The 23298-nt window shown below is 63.4% G+C and overlaps 1 protein-coding gene across 1 annotated transcript in view; it reads right to left on the bottom strand.

The window, feature by feature from the left end:
- Positions 1–973, bottom strand: part of SHANK2 (SH3 and multiple ankyrin repeat domains 2) — a 168131-nt gene extending 167158 nt beyond the window's left edge. The window contains exon 1 of the mRNA XM_036295830.1: positions 850–973. The gene's annotated coding sequence lies outside the window, so the exon portion shown is untranslated. The remainder of the gene's footprint in view (positions 1–849) is intronic.
- Positions 974–23298: the final 22325 nt, after the last annotated feature.

Here is a 23298-nt window from a genome sequence, read left to right as displayed (position 1 = left end):
CCGCCGGGAGGAGCGCGGCCCGCGAGAAAGTTGCCGGGAAACTTGAGAAGCGCGCGGGGCCGCCTCCTGCATAATTCACGGCGGCGGCGGCGGGACCGGGACGGCTCCCCTGCTCCGACCGGCGCCCCCACCCCGGCTGGGGCGCGTGGCGGGCGAACAGGGCGCTTGGCGGGGACTCTGCGTGACCCCGGGGGCCCGGGGGCCCATCCCGTGACCACGAACCTGCACCGGGGACGCCGGACGGGGCCTTCCGGGGCCGCTGCACCGACCGCGCGCTCCCGGGCGGGGGTCCGGGCGCCGGTGCGGGGCCTGGTGACCGCAGCTGGGTCTTCCAGGTCCAGGCGACCGCGGCGAGGTCCCCGCTCCCCGCTCCCCGCGCGCCCCCTGGCGGCCCCGCGCCGGCTCCTCGGCGGGCAGCCTGACCCAGGTCACCGGGTCGGCGGGCGGCGACCTGGGGCAGAGAGGGGGTGGGGGAAGGGGAGACAGGGGGGAAACCCACCCGCCTTGCCCCACGGGGGGCGCCGGGCTTGTTAGGGGTGAGGGGTTCGCGCGCGAGGGAGACAAAGGGGGTGTCCTGCGCCCACGTCGTTTCTAAAGCATCTTAAACCGGCCCCCGATCCAGCAGAAGCGGCGGAGGGTCTCTCCAGGGCGCGCAGACCCCGCCCCACCCCCAGCCCGGACTCCGCGGGTCCAGGACGACGCTGACCCGGGAGTTGGGGCTCCCGGAGTCCGAACGCACCCCAAGTGCAGCCGGCGCGCAGGGGCGGGCGCCCAGGGGCACCTCCTGTTCCTCCCAGACCCTGCCGGGCGCCCAGCCACCCCCCCCCCGCGCCCCCGCCGCCGCCTTACCTGGTGCCTGGCCTCCGTCGGCTCCCGGCGAGCGGTCAGACCGGGGCCCCCTGGGGAGGGCGGGCGGCCGCGCGCACCTGGCTGGGCCGCGGGGACCGAGGACCCGGCGGCGCCGCGCCCAGCGGCCGGAGCGCGCGAGCCGCCGCCGCCGCCGCCGCGCAGGTGTCCGGGCGGGGGGAGGGGCGGGGGGAGGGGAGGCGGCGGCCCCGCCCCGCGGCTGCGGGAGGCCGGGAGCGCCTCGCCGGTGGCTGGGCCGTCCCTCCGCTCGGTCCCGCGCGGGCGGTGGGGCCGGCGAGGGTGGGGGAGGGTCCTCTGGCTGCCCAGGGGCGCGCGTGGCCCCGGACCCGCGCGAATCTCTCCGCGGCGAGACCGTGGACCCGCCCCACCTGCTCCACCTGCTCGGCCCGGCGGCCGCGCGGCTCAGCTCGGCGGGCGGGTCTGTTGTAGCAACGCCGCCCGGCAGCGCCCGGGCGCCCCGCCCCGCCCGCCCCGCCCCGCCGCGCGCGGCCGCCCCTCCGCGGAGAGCCCCGCGCACCGGCGGGTCCCCGGGTCTGCGGAGCCGAACTGGGTTCTGTGCGATTATCCCGGACGCGGGGGCTCCCGCCCCGGGGCATCGGCGTAAACAGGACCCGGGAACACCGAGGCCCGCCCGTCGGAGGCGTGCGGAGCCCGGGAAACTTGGTGCCCGGGACGCGCCGCCACCGCTCCCCCGCCTCCCACCCGGCGCCCCAGCCCGGGGCTGAGACTCGGCGGATCTGCTCCTCCCGAGGCAGGAGCCCTGGCTGGCAGCTGTGCTCGGCCCTAACTACTTCCTCCCTCCCGTGCTGTGTGGCTCCGAGTAAGCGACCGAGGTCTCTGGTCCTGAGCTTCCAATAGTCCGTATTTCTGCCTCCAAGATCTGCCAAGGGGGGCGAGGGGGGCACCCGCGTCCAGGGGTGTAACAGCTGCTCCCAGGACAGAGAGCCTCCGTTACACAGAACCCCAATGCGCCTCCCGTGAAGGAAACTACACATATAGCATATGCCATAGCCAGTGGTTCTCCACCTTCCGGCCCTTTAAACACAGTTCCTCATGTTGTGACCCAACCATAACATTATTTCCGTTGCTACTTCATAACTGCAATGTTGCTACTGTTAGGAATCGTCATGTAAATATCTGATATGCAGGATGGTCTCAGGCGACCCCTGTGAAAGGGTCGTTCAACCGCCAAAGGGGTCGCGACCCACAGGTTGAGAACCGCTGCCATAGACTTTTGTATTTTATAGGCACATTTTTAAATTTTTAAATTATTTTTAAAGTATATCTTTTTATTGAGTTCAGAGAGGATGGGAGAAGGGAGAGAGAATTATGGAGCCCGAAACGGGACATCATTTTAATACATATTTCACACATAGTTGTTAAGTCAATCTTATAGGACATGCCTGAGAGAGTTGCATGGGCCAGTGAGTTCAACATACCAAAGGCAAAGTTAAATATTTGCTCTAGATACTTTTTTTTCCTGCTTGCATAATTGTCCCACATTTCAAAGAAGTCTTTAAAAGCACTTGGGTTAAAAAATAAAATAAAAAAACAGGTTGTGTTTGTGTTCGGGCCCCTGGCGTGTCTCACTGGGCCCGACCCCGGGCAGATGGCCACTCGCGGCCTCCTCGCGTTCGCGTCCTCCCCGGGAGGCATGTGCTGAAGGGAGAAAGGAGGCAATCAGTCAAGTCAGAGCGATCCTGAACGGGCGGAAGGAAGCCGGCCCGGCCTGCAGGCCTCATTCCTTTGGCCGGCCCTGCAGAGGGCGGGCCAGCAGGCCGCCCCGTGTTCTCTGGGCTGGATAGGGGCAGATCCACACTACGGCTTTTGAGGGGGGTGGGGGGCCACTTCCCCTGACTTCTATCAGTCCCTCCCGTAACCCCAAATAAGTCGGGTCAGCTGAACTGAAGGGCTGTGCATGCCCCACCACCCCAACGCCAAGACAAGTGCCACGCTACCACCTGCCTGCACCCAGATGCCCCCCACACCCCTCCCCAACTTCTAGGAAAATCTCCGCGGTAGCTGGGGAGGCAGCAGGCCAGAGCTCAGCAGACACCTCCCCGCTGTCCCCACAGAGCGTTCAGAGCCAGAGCCCCGCTGTCTCCAGAAATACTTCTCCCCCAGGGACCCAGGCCTCTACCAGCCCGTCCCCCCTCCTCCACCCCCCTCCCCATACACACACCTCAGCACCCCCAGCTCCTCCAATCTGTCTGAGGCCCAACAACAGCGCTCTGTGAGCACCCCGTCTTTTGGCATCTTGAGGGCGGCTTCCTGCTCTCGTCCCAGTTTCCCGGCCGTTAGAGACGCCGAGTTCAGCCTGTGCCCATGAGGCAACATCCTCCGTCCTTACAAACCCCCTGTGGGCAGGCTGGGTCGGACGGGCAGCTGTGCCCATGCTCACCCCGGTGCCCTGGGAGGGGTGTCAGTGCCCGGGGCACCTCCATCCCCGGCAGCCCGCCCCCGCGGGGTGTGGGCCTCTGCGGTGCTGACCTCGGAGGACTTCTCTCAGCGGCCTGAGTCCCGGGGGCCCAGAGCGGCCTGTGGCCGAGCCCCTGGGTTAGTGTCCGCAGAGGAAAGGGAGCACCTCCTTTTTGCGTCTGGATTTCGGAACTCCGTGTGTTGGCTCCCGAGGCTGCCTGGCCCGGGGCCCCACGTGCCTGCTGAGGTCTGAAAGGGCCTGTTAGAGAGCTCTCTTTTTTTTCTTTTAAATATTTTAAAATTTATTTCAGAGAAGAAGGGAGAGAGAGAGAGACATAGAAACATCACTGATGAGAGAGGATCATTGATCGGCTGCGTCCTGCACGCCCCCCACTGGGGATGGAGCCCGAAACCTGTGCCTGTGCCCTGACTGGGAGCCAAACCGTGACCTCCCAGTTCCTGGGTCGACGCTCAGCCCCTGAGCCGCGCCGGCCGGGCTCCACCTGAGAGCTTCGCCTTCTCCTGGAGAGCCGGAGCCCGGAGCCGCCCGCCAGGCCAGGGCTGCTCGCTGAGCACAGAGCACCGGCCTCCCAGGCAGAGGAGGGGCACTGAGCTGGAAACGGGCAGCGTGCGTGAGGGGACGTGGAGCGTGACCGACTCCCTGTCCCGGGAAACACCGCACACGTTCTGTGGCTCAGGTGAGCCCCGGGCAGCTGCAGTCGGCGCAGCCCCGTCCCTCCCCGGGGGCGCTCCTGGCCTGGGACCTGGGGGCCAGCACTGTTTGGGAGACGGGGCCTTAGGCTGTCCAAGGGGAGCGACCTAGCCCTTCCCCTCAGCTGACAGGTGGGAACGGAGGTGCCAAAAGAGATGGGATCTGCCCAGGTACATGAGGCCAGAGCCGGAGAAAGGCAGGCATGCCCAGGTGTGCAGGGCAATGCAGGGAAAGGCAGGCATGCACAGGTGTGCCCAGGTGTGCAGGGGCAATGCAGGGAAAGGCAAGTATGCCCAGGTGTGCAGGGGCAATGCAGGGAAAGGCAGGTATGCCCAGGTGTGCAGGGCAATGCAGGGAAAGGCAGGCGTGCCCAGATGTGCAGGGCAATGCAGGGAAAGGCAGGTGTGCACAGGTGTGCAGGGGCAATGCAGGGAAAGGCAGGCGTGCCCAGATGTGCAGGGCAATGCAGGGAAAGGCAGGTGTGCCCAGGTGTGCAGGGCAATGCAGGGAAAGGTAGGCGTGCCCAGGTGTGCAGGGCAATGCAGGGAAAGGCAGGTATGCCCAGTTGTGCAGGGCAATGCAGGGAAAGGCAGGTGTGCCCAGATGTGCAGGGCAATGCAGGGAAAGGTAAGTGCTCCCGCCATTTCTGTGGACGCTCCATGCTTTTGCAATTCTTTCCTCCATGTTTTCTTTTTTTTAAAATACATATTTTATTTATTTTTTTACAGAGAGGAAGGGAGAGGGATAGAGAGTTAGAAACATCCATCAGCCGCTTCCTGCACACCTCCTAGAGAGGATGTGCCCGCAACCAAGGTACATGCCCTGGACCGGGATCGAACCCGGGACCTTTCAGTCCGCAGGCCGACGCTCTATCCACTGAGCCAAACCGGTTAGAGCAATGTTTTCTTTTTTATATATAAATATATTTTTGTTGATATCAAAGAAGAAGGGAGAGGGAGAGATAGAAACATCCATGATCACTGATCGGCTGCCTCCTGCACGCCCCCTACTGGGGATCAAGCCTGCAACCCGGGCACGTGCCCTTGACCGGAACCGAATCCGGGACCCAGCATCCGATTTATGCTCTATCCACTGAGCCACACCAGCCAGGGCCTTTCCTCTGTTTTCCTCCACGGCAGGCGGTCCGCTTCCTCCTGTGCCCACACAGCGGGCACTGGGCAGCTCTCTCGTTTCTCCATGAGCCCATGACCACCGCTGGCTGTGACGAGGATGAGGCCGGGACTGGACGGCGGAGAGGGCCCGGCCCGAGGGACGCGCGTCCCAGAGCGGGGCCCCAGAGGGTGGGCGGATGCGGACCACCAGCAGCTTTCGCTCTCAGTGGGAAACGCAACCCCGCGGAAGAGCCATTGTCCCCGAGGCGACAGCGACAGTGAGGAGCCCCGGGGCAGAGCCGGTGAGCACGCTGCCGACGTGACAAACCTTAGGAAGGTGTGGACCCGGCCGGCGGGGCTCAGGGGCTGAGCATCGACCTAGGAACCAGGAGGTCCCGGGTTCGGTTCCCGGTCAAGGGCACAGGCCTGGGTTGCGGGCTCCTCGCCCTGTTCTGGGGCATAAGCCGGAGCCAGCCAATCGATGTGTCTCTCTCGCATCGGTGTTTCTCTCTGCCCCTCCCTCTCTCTCCCACTCTCGCTAAAATCAATGGGAAACATCCGAGGGTGAGGACGGAAAAGAGGGGGAGCGGAGGCTGCGGCACCAGGAAAGACGGCCCTGCTCTAACTTGCCGGGAACCTCACGCTTTGTGGAACCTTTGGAACTTTCTAGTCTTGGATGATCCTGCACATGCAGGGGGCCCTCCAGGTAACCCACGCCCCTCCACCTGATGCCCACCTGACACCCGCTACCCAGGTGTGACTGGGAGGTAGACCTGGCGCCGTCCTCTGGGCCACCTGGCAGCAGCCGTCCCGACCGCCTGCCACCTGGCGATCGCCGTCCTGGACCAGCCCCAGATGGAATTCCCCGGGCATTCCTGGGCCCCCGTCCCTCCCGGGTCAGGCCAAACCCTCTGAGATCCTCAGGGGTCCCTGCCTTCTCACCCCCCCTTTGTCCTCAGCCCCTCAAGAGTGGCTTCCACATGCCCACCCTTCAGAGCACCTGCCGTGGGGCCCCTGCCCCTGCCCCTGCCCCTGCCCACCGGGCAGGACGGGCCATTGATCCCTGAGACCCCTGCTCTCCCCCTCCAGGCGGGGCCTCCTTGGGGGCAGCTCCCTGGCCAGGCCACCTCAGGTGCAGTGCGGTCAGGGGTGCACACCCAGGTCCAGGGCAGGTTAGTAAACCCGGTCCCCTACTCAGAGGGCAGGAGGAGACGCAGGAAAGAGGGGGGCCCCTCAGGGGGAGGGGGCGGGTTAAGAAGCTGGGGAACCTCGAGGCAAGACCAGGAGACCTCTGCCCCGCCTGCCGAGTCTTGAAGTGTGCACAGGGTCCCCCGGGGCCAGTCCCGAGCACCATGCGCGGCCTCCACACCACTGCTGCCTCAGTCTGTGACCCTGGACAGCGCCCGCCGTGGCCGGAGGGCAGAGCACACATTCCAAGGACGGGGCGGGCCAGCTCGAAGGTCAGTCCACGGTGGGGTCCTTCTCCGACACCGCGTCTCTGAACTAATTTAACGTAGGAACGCGGCCGAGCTGCTGCGGGGCCCCCGTGGGCCGGGCCCAGAGGAGGACAGGGCAGGGACCAGACACGCGTTCGGCGGGAGCAGCTCAGAGTCAAAGGCTGAAAACGCGCAAACTCCCCGAACAAAGACGACTGGGCTGCAGGAGCCTGGCCGCGGGGGTCCGGGCTGAGCGACGACCCATGAACCAGGGGGTCACGGTTCGATTCCCGGTCAGGGCACACGCCCGTGTGGCGGGCTCGGTCCCCAGTGAGGGGCGGCGTGCAGGGGGCAGCTGACCCGTGATTCTCTCTCATCATTGATGTTTCTCTCTCTCCCTCTCCCTTCCTCTCTCGCTAAAAATCTATAAAACGTATTTCAGTGTGTCGCAGGGGTGGAGGGAAGGGGGCCCGGTTGGACGGGGAAGGCACCTGGTCACAGCCTCGCCGACCGCACAGCGGGTTTGTTCGGAGAACCCCTAGCCCCCCCTCGCCCCGCCCCTGCCCCGCTCAGCAGGCACCGCCAGTAAGAGTGAGATTTAAACGCGTAAACCAGCTTGTTACTGACGGTAGCGGCCCTGAACCTGGCCCCGGCCACTGCCGTCTGAGAGGTGGGGGACCACCTGGCCGGGTGCCCGCTGCTAAAGAGGCTTCCTCCCGGAGGGAGTCCAGGAAGGTACTTCCCGAGGGAACGGGGATTTAAAGCCAAAGGGAACGTCACGTGTGACTTACCCCACTTCCTCCGGCCGGACCCTGAGCGCCTCTCCTGCTGGCAGCGGGGGGAGGCGGGGGCGGAATCCCAGAGCCTCACTCATAGGGCCTCCACCCTGAGCTCTGCCCACCTCACCCGGGGGCGGGGCCCTAAGATAGGGGCAGCTGGGCTGGAGCTGGGGAGCCCCGGAATCCCCGGCTGGCGGTGTCTGGGCCCCTCCTGCCGCCGTCCCAGGGGCCTGCACCCCACACTCGGCGTCCTCCCTGAGACCCAAGTGCCTGTCAAAGCCGGTGCCACAGAGTTCACACCAGGGCCCAGAGGTGCCCGCGTACAGGCAGAGGGGAAGGCGGGGGCAGGGAAGACAGATGCACTGAGACGCAGACACAGCGTGGAATGTGCGATCGACTGTTCTAACCTCAACGAAGCATGGACCGAATACTTAAAAGTATACTTGTATTGATGTCAGAGAGGAAGGGAGAGGGAGGGAGAGAGAAACGTTCATGAGGAGAGAGAATCATGGACCTGCTGCCTCCTGCATGCCCCATGCTGGGGATGTGCCCTGACTGGGAATCAAACCATGACCTCCTGGTTCAGAGGTCGATGCTCAACCACGGAGCCACACCGGACGGGCAATACCTAAATATTTTTTAATTTCATCTTTTGATTCTGTTTTGAGGGCTCGGACAGCTTTATAGGCTCGTGCGGGAATGAGTGCTGTTGCCACATGTGTTGTTAAAAATAGCAACTTCAACAGAAGGCGTCGCGTTCCAAACGAAGAGCAGCTGGACGAGCCGCGTCCTGCTCGCCCGGACCCATCGCACACCTGCCTTCGGGAGAGCGAGGCGGGCGCGGGTGGCCGGAGCCGGGCCACGGTGGGTGCGAGGGCGAGGGCGGGGGCCACATGCGGCAGAACCGAAAGGGTGTCCGCTCGCAGCCCTGCCTCGCCTCAGAAGCCTCGCTTCCGCACCGTGGTTGCTTTATTTTCCATATGACCTCTCGCCCGGCCGGCGCGGCTCAGGGGCTGAGCATTGACCTAGGAGCCAGCAGGTTCCCGGCCAGGGCACAGGCCCGGGTTGTGGGCTCCATCCCCAGTGTGGGGCATGCAGGAGGCAGACAATCCATGATTCTCTCTCATCATTGATGTTTCTCTCCCTTCCTCTCTGACATCAATAAAAATATATTTTTAATAAATAAATATGACCTGGGTCTCTGAGTCTTGGGATTAATAACAACAGAAACTGCCAGGAAACAGCCCCCCAAGCAAATGGTGGCGAGGCGTCAGGCTGATCCTCATGCGTGGCAGGCGTGAGCCCAAGGCCCGTGGCTGAGGAAGGACCGCCTGCTGGGCCGGACGGCCTGTCGGCAGCTGTGAGCCCGGTCGGGGACGGAAACATTATCCAGGGGTCCCCCTGCCTTCCTTCTGGGGAGACCCCAGCCCGCACCAGCCTGGCTGCCAAAGGGGACCGAGCTGGGCCCGTCAGAGAGCAGAGAGCACTGCAGGCCAGGCTCACATCTGCATCTTTCTTGTTCTCCTCCTCGCCCACGGGCATGCTTTTCATGGGTCTTAGAGAGAGGGAGAGGGGAAGGGGGGTCAGAGGGAGAGAGGGAGAAGGAGGGAGAGGGAGAGAGAGAGAGAAACATCGATGTGAGAGAGAATCATGGATAGGCTGCCTCCTGCAGGGCCCACACTGGCTGGCAACCCCGGCCTATGCCCTGACCGAGAATCGAACCGTGACCTCCTGGTTCACAGATGAACGCTCAGCCTCTGAGCTGCGCCACCGGCCACACTGGCTCCTAAATGCTCTGCACCTGCCTGCACTCCTGCCTCCCCACCAGGGGGCCCACCAGCCTCCAGGGGGTCGGGACTCTCCTCTGTGTGATGATAATTATAATATTACGTCCGAGGCTAATTCTTCACATCCTACCACCTCAGTCTGTTCCTCACTAAGATTCCGGATTGAACTTTAACCCCCGCGTTTCTAGAAACGAGAAAAAAGCGTCCTGTACCTCGATCTGCTCTCCTCGTCCGAGCGGGGCACCCGGCGTTGAAGAGACTCAGCGCAGGGCTCGCGTCATCCGTGACATCGGGAGATCCACTCCAAGTGCCCCTGGAAGGAAGGAAGCATTTCGTAAAGGCCCAGCCTTTCTCCCGGCCGTGCCTCGGCCGACCCTGTAATGAAAATCCCCCCCGCCCCCCACCGTCTCCGTGGGCTTTGCGGCAAGACCTGACCCCGGGGGCGGGCGGGAGAGGGGAACGCTCCCCGGAAGCTTCCTGCACTCCTTCCTAGGACCCCAGCATGTTCTCCACGGGCAGCCGAGGGGAGCGTTAAGCAGAAACTGACGCTGATCAGTAATGAAACAGCCGTGTGAACCCTGGTGCAGAAGCCGGGCCGGCCTGGCTCGGGGGTTGAGCATCGACCTAGGAACCAGGAGGTCACGGCACAATCCCAGTCAGGCGCAGGCCCAGGTTTCTGGCTGGATCCCCAGTGTGGGGCGTGCAGGAGGCAGCCGGTCAGTGATTCTCATCATTCATGTTTCTATATCTCTCTCCTTCTCCCTTCCTCTCTGAAGCCAATAAAAATAAAAAATAAATAATAACATTGTACATAACATCCTTTCCATTTGCTTAAAAAAAAACAAAAAAAAAGGCCATAGGAGAGGTGGGCTCCTGGGAAGTCACGCCCCTGTAGGTAGCAAGGACCTTGGGGTGACCTTGAGGCCTGGCTTTCAGCCCGACCCCACCAGGGACTGTGACTTGGATAAGATTTATGTGAAACTACATACATGTCATGTTTGGCCACGGCTGTCACCCCTGGGCGTCAGCCACGAGCACACTCAGGAAAGTTCACTCAGGAAAGTTCACTCAGGAAAACTGAAGCGGCTTGAACGTCCTGAAGCCAAGCCCGGTGCCTGGGCCACGCGGCCCTGGGCTTGGTGCCCGGGAGGCTGTCCCCGGGCTCAGGGCGCTCATTCCTGCATTTGAGCCCGAGAGCTGGGGGTCAGGGCGCTGCCCACGCTGCCCACCCTCGTCCCCGCACCTCGAGGGAGACACCGGAGGATGGGCTGGGGCGGGCGGCGCCCTCAATGGCCCTTTGTTCCCGGGAGGAAGGCGGGTGGGAAAGCGGCGGCTTGGCAGCCCGAACACAACACCTTTGTTTTCTCCCAGCGCCGGGCGCTTCCGCACCCAGGTGGGCGCCAGGGGCCTCCCGCTGCGTCAGCCCAGGGGGCGGGGGGCGGGGGGGGCCTGCAGCCCCGGTTCCCTGCCGAGGGCTGTCTGTCCTCCGGGAGGGAGGACCCAGGCCAGGAGGGAGCACCGAGCGCATCCCTGCTGGTCTCCAAGGGTGAAGAGCAGCTCTGGCTTCTGCCCACGCCCACGCCCACGCTGTCGGCAGAATAAACCTCGCAGGCCCCTCTCCCCAGCGAGACCAGCGGGCCGGACCCCGGGCGCTGTGCCTTCTCGGGCGGGCAGAGCCCTCACTGCCGGGCTGCAGGCGGCTCCCTGGGGGCTGAGCCAAACTGGCTTCCGACAGGACGGACCGTGCGGCCTCAGGTGGCAGCAGAGGGGACACGCCCGCTCCCCAGAGCCCCTGGCCGGCTATCCCGTCACTCGCCACCCCTGTTCCGAGGCAGCTTTTGGCGCGCGGAGCCGGGGAAGCAGCCGGGTGCCAGGGGCCCAGCCGGGTGCCAGGGGCCAGGGGCCGGGTGCAGAACAGGCCGGGCTGGTTGGGTGGGTTGTGTGGGCCAGACTCGGGGAGAAGGAGGCTGCTCTTCATAATCCGGCTTGTTGATCCAACAAACAATGACACAGGGAGGCATTGTCCGCAGGGGCGCTGGCCTCCCTGAGAAAGACCCCACCCCGCGGCCAGGTCTGTCCAAGAATGCGGGAGCCTGGAGCCAGGGAGGACGGGCCGGGGTGAGAACACGGAGTGGCCGGGCCGTGGGCGCCAAGCCTGGCGCTGCCTCGAGAGTCCCAGCTCTTCCCGGCTCCGAGGCCAGTGAGCCAGTGATGCCCTCGTGTGGCAGGGCCAAGCTTCTTTCTTTAATAAAGTTTTATTGACTTCAGAGAGGAAGGGAGAGGAAGACAGAGAAACATCAGTGATGAGAGAGAATCATGGTTGGCTGCCTCCTGCACGCCCCCTACTGGGGATCGAGCCTACAACCCGGGCATGTGCCCTGAACGGAATCGAACCCTGACCTCCTGGTTCATGGGTCGATGCTCAACCACGGAGCCACCTCAGGCTATAGTGACACGTCTCCCCTGGGTTAGGATGGGCCCCACGTCCAGGAACCAGTGTCCTTCTGAGAAAGGAGGGGAGGGCAGCGAGAAGGTGATGTGTGGGCAAAGGCAGAGACGGGAGGGATGCGCCCACAAGCCCAGGACTGCTGGCAGCCGCCAGAATCGGGAGACACGGCAGGGAGTCTCCCTCGGGCGGAAGGAGCCAGCTGCCCATGCCCTCATGTCAGCCCTCTAGCACTCGTTCCTGTGGGTTTTCTTTTTCTTATCTTCACCCGAAGGCAGCATAGAGAGCAGGGAGGGAGGGAGGGAGGGAGGGAGGGAGAGAGAGAGAGAGAGAAGGGAGAGAGAGATTGATGGGAGAGAAACATTGATCGGTCACCTTCCATACACGCGCACCAACCAGGGACCAAAGCATGCGACCAGGCGTGTGCCCTGCCCGGGAATCACGTGGGCCACCTCCCGGGCACAGGAAGACGCCCACCCCACTGAGCCCCCCAGTCAGGCCCCTTCCCGCAGTTTCGAGGCCCTCGGTGTGTGACGGCGCCATGGGAACCCAGGACGGCGATGCGGATAAAGGGATAAACCGGCAGAGTGGGCACCGCGGGCCCCAGCGCAGCGGGCCCCAGGCCGCCCCTGGACGGTGATGGGGAAGCGGGTGGGCACCCTTTTCCGCCACAGGAGCCCGCGGCACAGGAGCGGGCAGGCGCTGGGCACAGCTAGGCCAGGACAGATGTGATCACTTCACAGCCTCACCCGCTCTGGCGCCCAGACTCAGCGATCGATGAGCTGTTTTTCTTTTTTCCCTTTTTCCACCCGAAAAGAACATGCTGCAGAAGCTCAGGTTTCCAGGGACCAGAGAAAAGGCAGTTAACGCGGCGCCCCAGTCAGCGTGGCGAGCGCCCAGCTTCCCGGCCGGCAGCGCGGAACCCTGGAGGCCCCGGAGGCGGTAAGGCCCGTGTGTTACAGTCTCGGAACCAGTCACCTGACCTCTCCAAAAGCACGTGACCTCCCCATGACCAACACCCCAGAAATGCTGCTGACCTGTGGCTCCGCGATGAATGCGCCCGCCCGTGTGATCGGCTGTGATGGGAGTCCTTCCCGTGTCACCCGCTGAGCTGGGCCTCGTTGCCCAGAAAGGAGATCAGCTGTGAGGCCTTTGCCTCTGTCTCCTTCGGTGAAGCACCACCTGCTGAGCACCAGGGGGCGCTGGGGTGAGGGAGCTGCCCAGTGCGGCCATGTGCTTGCCCCACCCTTTCCTACTTCCAGCTCCAGTGACTATTCAAGGCCTCCCCCCCTCCCCTCCGACCCCGTCACCCCATTCCTCCTTTGCACAGAAATCTGCTCGCTCTACAGGAGTTCCCCCAGCCCACGCTCCGCCCTCAGTCCCCAGGGTGATGTCTCAGCAGGGGCCCCACCTGCTCTCCATCCGCTTGGACACACTTCTACCAGGTGTTGCCACTCTCTTTTCCCACCGCACTGGGGACTGTACCGCTTTGTTCTTCAATATCACGTTGTGGATTGGAAGACCACTTGGTGGTTTAGTGTTTAATATTTGGTGGGTTTTGTGGGGGATTTCAAAGGAGGACGGGCAGGCGTGAACCCCAGGTCCAGTGTGTGCTGTGGACTCAGCCCAGGTGATGTGGATTCCCATGGGGTCGGGGGTTTGACCTGTGGCGGCCGATGGAAGTGCGTTTATGGGGTGTTTCTAAGGAAACATCACTCCCTCTAACTCTCCTTTGGACATTGTTTCTGTCCTGACAGCCTTGGTCTCCGACACTGGATGGTAGTGACAGAGAGGAGGGGCCTTGGTAGCAGGGAGGTCGTTTCCATGTCGCTTAAGGGGGACCGCGAGCCCGGCTCCCCACGTCCAGTGTGGAACCTGTCTCTGCAGCCACCACTGTGGGGCCCTGATGCCTTCCCGGGGCCGCAGGGAGGGGGCAGGGGGACGCTCAGCAACATCAGGATTTGGGGTGCGGGTCCCACTTTCCACCTGGGGCTCATGTGCACTGAGTCAGCTGGAGGGAGGCCGTTAACTTGTCTGAGTGTCAGCACCTGGAGGCGATTCTGTCTTTACAAGAAAATAACAGGAATTAAACGATCGCATCTGTACAAGACCCCGCACCGGGTCTCGGTCAGATGATCCCCTGACAGGAGCCGTCCATGCAGACCCTGACCTTCCTCTCCAAGAAGGCACTTCTGAGTCACCTTCCTCCCTCCCGGCTCCTCCTCCACGGCCTCCTCCTGTCCTTCCACACCACCAGGCTGGCCACCTGCTGCCCCTCCAGGCCCTGTGCCCTCCACGCTCACACTTCCCCGGGCTCAGCGGCATTTGCATCTCAAGCTTCCGGGGCCCCTGGTGCCCTCAGTTTCTCATCTGCTGCTCTGTGGGTGTGACATCGGAAGAGACAGCCATTAAGTCCGCTGGGCAGGGCTATGGAAAGGCCTGTTTTATCAAGAAGAGAAGAGCTGGCCGGGGGTTTTGAACGAGTCCAAATCCAAGTGAAACTGCCATTTGGAGTCCCTCTGGCCATTGCATCCAGAAAGGAAGCCTCCAGGCGCCGCCTAGTGGCGGGCGGTAGACTGCACGTGTTCAGGGAGCGCCCAGGTTCTGCATGAAACGGCGCCCCCTGGTGGGGAGGACTCACAGTTGCGCTCAGTCTAAGGAAACTCAGGCTGCTCCCTGCTGGGTGCCAGTCCCCCTGGGGACCTGACTGGCCACTCCTCACCCCGCGATCCATGTGAGAGATCCGACATCTGGGAAATCAGAACCCACAAAGGACATAAGTGAAGCCAATGGGATGGTAAATATTTGAATCAATAATCCATGAGCAAATGCCAAAATTATGAGCCATCCCGCGCCCGGTGAAGAGGCCCACAAACTCCCACTTCTGCCGATGACCGCACAGCTTGTGTGAGACCAGCTCTTCTCTTCTATTTTTTCTTTTTATTTATTCATTAAATATATTTCTTTGTTGATTTCAGAGAAGAAGAGGGGGAGAGGGGGGAGAGAGAGAGAGAGAGAGAGAGAGAGAGAGAGAAAACATCGATGATGAGAATCATCGATTGCCTGCCTCCTGCACGCCCCCTACTGGGGGTCGAGCCTGAAACCCGGGCATGTGCCCTTGGCCGGAATAGAACCTGGGACCCTTCAGTCCGCAGGCCGACGCTCTATCCACTGAGACACACCGGCCAGGGCCCAGCGCTTCTCTTCTTGACCAAAGTGTTCCACCTGCGCCAAGCACCTGCCGCAGGCCTCTCCGGGTTCCCACTGGACCGCCTGCACCCGGTCCACCCGCACCTGGTCCCACTGGTTCCTCTGACTGACCCTTACAAGGGACACAAACAGCCCGCTCCCCCTACTCTGCCCCGCTGATGCCATTCTGGTCTCAGCCCTCCTGATAGCAGATGTCACAACACATTTATAATCCGTCACCCCTTTTGGCATCCCCGGCTCCTGCTCCCGCGACCTTAACAACCCCCTACCCTCGCCCCCGCCCCCGAACCCCGCCGCCGGCCGCCTGCGCACACTCCCCGCGCACACCCTCGCGGCGGCACCGGCTCCTAAGTGCTCCTCGGTCCAAGTCCGGCGCCCTCTCAACTCCCGAGCTCTACGGCTCCCGGCTCCTGGATGCAGCCGGGCTCAGTATCTCCAGCGCAACCCACGACCCATCTCCGCAAACTTACCTGGGTGGCTGCAAATCTCTACGCCGATTGGATACACGAAAGCGCCGGTCCGGCCCCCTATTGGCTCCTTGGGTTGTCAATCTGCGGGACTAAGAAGCGGGAAAGGCGGCCTTGAAACTTTAACTGGCTCGCCCCGCGGCAGCTGGACGCTCCGGACTCCGCACGCCGCGACTACAAGCCCCAGCATGCACCGCGAAGGGCTGGCGGGCATGGGGTCAGGTCTGGGGTCCTCGTGGTAGCGAACTCCGGGACCTCGCAAGGACCGCTGGCCCCGGGAGTCTCGTGCTTTGCGGCTCCAGCGTAGCCTCCGGTGCGGGAAGGGGTTGCACAGGGAAGCCCTACAGAATCGTGCAGGTTGGCCAGGGCGGCCGTAGCAAAAGCGCCACCAGCAGTGGATTCGGGAAGGAAACATACTGTCCGCACACTCTGGGGACCAGGCGTCCGAGATCAAGGACCCGGGGGGAGTTGGGCCCTTCCGAGAGCTGCGGGGGAGACCTGCCCGGGCCGCCCTCCCGGCTCCCGGGGGCTTGCTGGCGGTGCTGGCAAACCGGGTCCTTCTTCCTCCGAGTCTGGTGGAGTCCTCCCTGGGTGTTCGCAGCCTTAGGCCACGTGGCTGTCTCCGAGGCGTCCTCCACAGCCACAGGTCCAGGCCGGGGTGGCACCCGTCTTTGCCTGGCACGGTATTAGCCGTGCCCAGCACGCAGGAAGGCCGCAGAACCACGTGGAGTCCGCGCGGCCGAACAGAGCTGCCTGCAGCCCCAGGTGGCGGATGGGCCAGGACCTGGGCCGCGTAGCCCTGGACCCCACCTGTGACTTTAAGTGTCAACATCCCGCCTGCAAAAGTGAAGGAGATGAAACAGGTGGCTTCTTAAGGTCCCTCCAGCTCTGGGGATGAACTCCAGCAGCACCTGGGAAATCGTTGGAATCTCTGGGTTTAGGGGTGAGCCCCAAGCTGTGGTCACTAGGAGGCAGGAACTGCGGTGGGATCCAGGGTCCTGGGAGCAGCGGGAGGAGTACCACACCCTGAAGCTCCGCCCTGAAGACCCAGGTAGGATCCAAAACGAAGCCTGTCCATTCAGAAGCACGGGCTGGGCATGCTCCTGCATTTGCGGGAGCAGAAGAAAAAGAGACACAATTGATGTAGGAAAGTCACTTCCCCCCACGGCTCTGTGACCCCAGAACGAGACAGGAAGCCCGGGGCCAGATGGCCTCCTCCAGCGACAATGCATCTCCCCCAAGTCCTCACTGGCGCCGGGTCACAGAGCACGCAGCGGAGCCCGGATGGAGCACAGGTGACCACCCGTGGTCAGTCTCCCCCTTTACCAAGTACACCCAGGCCTTCCCAAGAGTCCCCTGCTTTGCCCCAGTCACTGTCCCCGGATTTCCAAGACTCAGCTTTGCCCCTCAATAGAGCCTCACCTGCCTTTGTCTGGCTACTGGGGGAGGGAGCCGTTAGCCCTCGATCTCCACGTCCTGCCCAGGGCCTGTGTCTCAGACCCCAAATCAACTTCACTGGGGTTTTCGCACCCGTTGTCATGGCTGCTGTCCAAACAATAACAATAAAAGACAACAAAGAAAAAAAGGGAACTTGCAAGTGTTGGCACGGATGTGGAGAATAGAGTCACTTGTGCATTTGGGGTGAGGACACAAGTTAGCGCAGCCCCTGATGTGCCTTTCTTGGACTTCCCAGCCAATCAGATCGCCTGCTCTGACATAGTTGGCCAATCAGATGTGACTGTCCTGAAATGAATAGCCAATCTGATGTGCCTTTCTTGATCTTCCCAGCCAATCAGGTCGCCTCCCCTGAATTATTTGGCCAATCAGGTGTGGCTGTCCTGGGACGGTTGTTACTCGGGTCCCGCCCTGCACCCCACCTGAGCTGTTCTGCAGCTCCGACTGTCGGGCTGGGAGCAGCGTTTCCCCTTCCTTCTCGCCACGCTGGGCCCTTGTTTTCCTGCCATATTTCTATTCCCTTTCCACCATCAGAGCCCGTCCCCCCCCCTCAGAACTAAGACGCTGCCCTGCTCTAGCCTCACGCGGGCTCCTTTCCAGGGGCGCGAAGGCACCCCGAGGGTCAGGTGAGCGCTGTGCTGTGCGCACCCGCCTGCCACGCGCCCTGGCCCTGGCCGCTGGGCTGAGCTGGGCGGCGCACAGAGAGGGAAGCTGTGGGCAGCGTCGGGCGACTTATCGGCCTCGCCTCCTCCTTCCTGTCAAGAGGTTACAATTTTCAGAAACAAAAGTCACCCTCAGTGACAGCACGGAGCCCCTGCAAGATTTCCCCAAAGCGCTCCGCCCCGCGCACCCCCGCAGGCGGCCAGGGAGAGGCAGGGCGGCAGGGACACCGGGGTCTCCAGGACCAGCGCGCGGTCTCCCCGCGCGCGCTAAGCGGGTGCGTGTATCTGGGAGGGCGCCCTGCGTGTCTGCCCCGCCCCTGCCTCCCCCGGGCCCGCCCGGACCAGCCCGTGCTCTCGGACAGCCGGCCGGGCGGACGGGGAGCTCTGTGACCGCCCAGTGGGTGCTTCGTAAGCCGTGTCCCTGCCTGTGCCCGTGGCTCATTAAGACCAGCCGGGCGCCGGCGCCGGGGGAGGGCGCACCACAGCCCAGCGCCGGGCTCAGCGGGTCCTGATGACAGAATTGCAGGCGCCCTCGCGTCCTCTCCAGTGGTGTCCACAGGAGACATGGCTCCCTTCTGAGCCATTAGGGTACATTTCAGCTTCAAAGAGCTCGGCTCTCAGTGCCTCTGATCCTCCCAGCGCCCCCCCCCCTTACCGCACCCCCTTACTCCCCTATGCACCCTCCCCCAGCGGCTCCTCCCCGCTGCTCTCTGCCCAGCAGCTGCGCCAGAGAGGAGAGGCCCGGCTCTCTGGGGGCCTTGCTCCTTCCCGGAAAACGGGTCCAAGCAGCTGCCTGTCCCGGGGTACAGCGACCAGCGTGAACACCGAGCCCCGTCATCAAATGAGCACTGTTTTCAGACCAGGTGCACCCCGGGAGGGTGTGGGGCTCCCCCCAGGCCAGGCCCCTCCTCCCCGACCTGGCCCCACTGGGGGTCCCGCATCCCCTCCGTACTCCCCTCCCCCCAAGCTGGCGACCCCTTCCTGCCCTCTGGCATCACGTCACAGGTGGCCCCAGGCGCTGTGGGAGGCCTGGCCGCAGCCTGGGCCACAGGCCCTCGCTCTTTAGCCGCAGGCGCTGCCTGGGCGATGCCGGAGGAAACGTGTCAGAAAGCAGCATGGGCTCCGGCCCAGGGGAAACGTGGTGTTTGTCAACGTGTGATTGTGTCCGTTCCTTTGCTGGGAGGATTCGCTATCACATGGCGGGCTCAGGGGGGAGGAGGCCCCAGAAAACATGAGAGGAGGGACATGCAGAGGCCCCGCTGGGCTGTGAGTGCAGGGGATGGGGGTGCAGGGGGCTGGGGACACAGGGGGCTGGGGATGCATGGGGCTAGGCGTGCTGGGGGCGCAGGGGGCTGGGGGCACAGGGGGCTGCGGGTGCAGGGATCTGGGGGCGCAGGGGGCTGTGTGTCATAGGGAGGGATGCCAGATCTACTCTCCACCAGACAGCGCTCTCAGAAGTCAGGCACAGGCCCGATTTCACCAGCCTCCTTTGTGAAATGTCACGGGCGGGAGCTATTGTCTTAGCTGGTTACCTCGCTGGCTGAGGTAGGGTGGGGAATTAGGCCTTTCTATTTTCGATGTCCCCGTTTCTCAAAATAGGAGACGTGCTGGCCCAGATCGCCACCCCCATCCCCCCACCCCCCGGCCCTGGGGTCTGAGCTGGCACCCGGCTTGCCTTCCAGCCCAGCTCAGAGCTTTGCTCACGTATGAGCCAGGGTCCAGGGCCCCGTTGCATCCCCGGGATCCGGGGCCAGGCCAGGTAAGGGGCCCTCCCCGCCCCCCTGCCCCGGCCCCAGAGCCTCAGAAGGAAGAGGCTGGCCAGCTTTCTCCTGGAGCCACTGAATGAGGCAGAAAGTACAGAATGCTCTCCCTTGTTCTTGTTGTTGTCCGCCCTCGTCCAGGGTTATTTCCCATTGGTTTTTAGAGGAAGTGGAAGAGGAGGGAGAGAGAGACGCTGGAGAGACACAGCTGTTGGCGGCCTCCCGCGGGCGCCCCGCCCGGGGCCGGGTCACACCTGCAGGCACTCCGGGGTCTCCTGCCGGCATTCACCCAAAACCTTTCCCCAGTCGCAGGTGAACTCCTCCCGGTCTCATTTGAATCTGCAAGCGCATGTGCGAGCCCAAGTCGCACTCGAGGCCCGGGTGCCAGTGAGAGCAAACGGACGAGGACTCTACCTTCGCGCTGAGGCCAGCCCCGCCACCATCCCTCGGTTCTAGGCCGACCCTCTCTCAAAGTCACCGGCTTCCCGACACCTTGACACCGGCTTCTGGAAGCTTCCCTGTCGGCCAGTGGCGTGCACAGGCGCTCACCCAGGCCCTCTGAGGGCGACCCACTTCCTCACCGGTTCTGGGACAAGCCGGGCTCCCCATTAATCACGGCGACCTCGCTCAGCGCCTCACCTTCATCCACCTTGGAACGGAGGAAGCTCCGGGCACCGGGCGCCCCCCCAGCTCCCCCCCCCCGTCTTCCAGGCCTGAAGTCGGGGTGTGCAGGGAGCCCAAGGGAGGTGCAGTCCCCGGACGGGCTCCCCAAAAGGTCACACAATGACAGAGCCAGGACGCCACCCATGGTGACCACCAGTGGGGTCACCGGGACACAGAGCTCAACCTGTCCCGCGCTCTGAAAGCTGGGAGTCCCAGCCAGGCTGCACCTCCCCGTGGGGGTGGGCGCGGCGACAGGGCTGGCCCCAGCCCCCCTGGTGCTCTGACCTTGGGGTGTGGTCGGGGCCCTGCTAGTGAGGCCTGCTCCCCCTCACCGCACAGACACGGGGACACCCCCAGTCACACAGGCTCCCCGCTCCTCCTGGGCCAGGCTCACTCCGAGGGCGGCCGCACCCAGCACACGGCACGGCCCTCCCTTCCCCACGCGCCTGTGGGAAACGGCACTGCCCCCTGGCCGGCTGCTCAGTGGTTAGAGCGCCAGCCCCTGCACCGAGGCGTGGGGGATGTGATTCTCGGGCAAGGGCAGGGGGCCCCTGCAGGAGGCAACCAATCAATGTCTCTCTTTTTCTCTCTCTGTCCCTCCCTCCTCCTTCCCTCCATTCCACCCTCTCTACAAATCAATGGGAAACATCCCTGGCAGAGGATTAACAAAAGATACAAAATAAAGAGCACTGCCTACCTTCCCCGCTCAGCCAAGTCCGGGAGGCCTCAACGCCAACCCGGTGTCAGGGCGACCCCTAGTGGCGGCTCCGAACCCCAGGCTGCTCCTCCCTGGGGCCTGGTGACCTTTGACGGGCGGCTCCCCACCCCCCTCCCCGTTCCAGGCTCACCTCCAGGAGTCCCACGTTTTAGATCCCACACCTGCGTGAGCTCGTGCAGCCCTGTCCCTCTGCGTCCGGCTCCGTTCACTGAGCACAGTGTCCCCAAGGCCACCAGGGTGTCACCCAGGCCACCAGGCGGGGATGACCTTGGCCGGCACAGGCTCCGGCCGCTCCTCTGTGCCATCAGAGCCGGGCGAGGAGGCCGAGGCTCCGGCGGGCAACGTGCTCACCCAGGGTCATGGCCACACGGAGCGGCAGCCCCGGGACTCGAACCCAGGTTCCCCTAATGCAGGGCCCATGTCCTCTCAGACCTGCAGCCTCCAGGCCCTGCTGGCCAGACAGATGGACAAGGGCCAGACAAGGCTGCCGCTCCACCTGCCTGGGTGCGGCTCTTGCACCAAAGGACCAACCTGCCCCTCGTGGCCCAGCAGCCAGTGTTGGCCCCTTTCAGACCGAGTGGAAGGTTCCAGAAGGCTAGCACGCGGGCGGTCAGGCCCCTGTTCCAAAGGCACACTCGGGAGGACTCAGGTCCTGGGGGGGGAGGGGTGCTTCTGCCTCTTTCGTGACTATTGGGGGCCCAGCAGGAACCTGGGCGCGGAGGGGTGCGGCGCCCGCACACGGTGCCTAACCGCGGCCACTCACTGGATCCGGATCAGGGTCCCGGTGACGTGAGCTGGCGGTGCCGCGGGTCCTGGGGGTTCACTCCGTGTGTGGGCAGCTGGCGTCCGGCTCCCGGGCCTGTGCCTCCGTCACCGGCTGTGCGACCGCTCGCTGGGCGGTGGCTGCAGCCCCAGCACAAGCCTTTCCCAGCCCCGGCTCCCCGGGTCCCACTGGCCCACGCGAGTCACCAGGCAGCCCACGGCGGCGGAGGGAGCAGCACCCCCCGGGGGCGGGGAGGACTCCCATCCACTGCGGCCGGCCGGCGGTGCTCAGGGCTGGCGGCGGCCTCGCCCTCGCCTGTCTCCGCCGGGCAGCGTCCCCTGAGCCACCGGGCCCCGCGTGGCGATGGTTGGCCTCCTGGGAGTCTCCTCCTGGGGTAGCTGTCCCCCCGCACCCCGGGGATAATGCAGGTGCGTCTGTCCCAGCTCCAGCCCAGGGCCTGGGGTGCTCAGTGAAAACGCTGTGGGAGCAACGGGCAATGAGACGGGATCTGAGGCTCCGGACGGCAGGGCACCGTTAGCAGCGCTTCTCAGAGCTGGTCCCCAAGCTGCAAGCTCACAGCGAGATTCCCGTCCAACACCCAGGACGCCCGCCGTGACCCCGAGACACCTGCCGTGACCCCGAGACGCCCGCCGTGACCCTGAGACACCTGCCGTCACCCCGCGACACCCGCCGTGACCCCAAGACACCTGCCGTGACCCTGAGACGCCCGCCGTGACCCTGAGACACCTGCCGTGACCCCGTGACACCCGCCGTGACCCTGAGACACCTGCCGTGACCCCGAGACACCTGCCGTGACCCTGAGACGCCCGCTGTGACCCCGAGACACCTGCCGTGACCCCGCGACACCACTGTGACCCCGAGACACCTGCCATGACCCTGAGACACTTGCCGTGACCCCAAAACACTGCTGTGACCCCAAGACGCCCGCCGTGACCCCGAGACGCCCGCCGTGACCCCGACACCCGTCGTGACCCCAAAATACCCGCCGTGACCCTGAGACACCACTGTGACCCTGAGACACCCGCCGTGACCCCGCGACACCACTGTGACCCTGAGACACCCGCTGTGACCCCAAAACACCTGCCGTGACCCCGAGACGCCCGCCATGACCCCAAAATACCCGCCGTGACCCTGAGACACCACTGTGACCTCGAGACACCCGCCGTGACCCCGAAACACCCGCCATGACCCCGCAGAACTGCCCTTAGACCGCGGGTGGGCATGGTCTTGGCCTCTCCTGTCACCACCCGGCAAGAAGCTGATGGACATGGCGGGCCTGCTTCGCCCAGAAACCGCACACCTTGTCCTGCGCGTCAGGGCTGGGCCGCACAGGAGGGCCTGGTCCAGTTAGTTCCGGAGAAAGGAAGTCGTCAGGACTGGGCCGGCTCAGTGGTTGAACCAGGAGGTCACCGTTTAATTCCCGGTCAGGGCACAGGCCCGGGTTGCCAGCTTGATCCCCAGTGGGGGGCGTGCAGGAGGCGGGCAATCAATGATTCTCTCATCATTGATGTTTCCATCTCTCTCTCCCTCTCACTTCCTCTCTGAAATCAATAAAAATATATTAAAAAATAAAATAAAACCACCGTACCCAGCTTACAATGACTCAGCAAATAATAACAATGGGTGATACTAGAAACGGTTAGCATTTATGGAGCGCTTACTACCCATAAGGCACTTGGCTAAGCCCTTTGTAGGATTGACTCTTGGACTCCATTGCCATTATTTTATTTTCCCCCTTTTACAGATGAAGAAACTGTGCTGCATAGCAGGTTAGGGAGCTCGCTTATGGTCACACAGCAAGTCTGAACCAGACTGCAACACAGGCGGCCTGACTGCAAACCTGTACACGTATGTAGCATGAGCTCAGTGTTTGGGGAATGAGTGAGAGATGGATGGGTGGATGGAAGTGAGGGAGGGAGGAAGGCAAGAAGGGAGGGAAGAAGTGATGGGAGGGTGGATGGATGGATGGATGGATGAATGGTTGGTTGGACGGACGGTAGATGGCTGGTTGGATGGATAGAT

This window comes from Myotis myotis, unplaced genomic scaffold, assembly GCF_014108235.1.
Source record: "Myotis myotis isolate mMyoMyo1 unplaced genomic scaffold, mMyoMyo1.p scaffold_m19_p_27, whole genome shotgun sequence".
Lineage (NCBI taxonomy): Eukaryota > Metazoa > Chordata > Mammalia > Chiroptera > Vespertilionidae > Myotis > Myotis myotis.
Note: the sequence above shows the minus strand (reverse complement) of the source record. Positions and strands in the feature narration are given on the sequence as shown.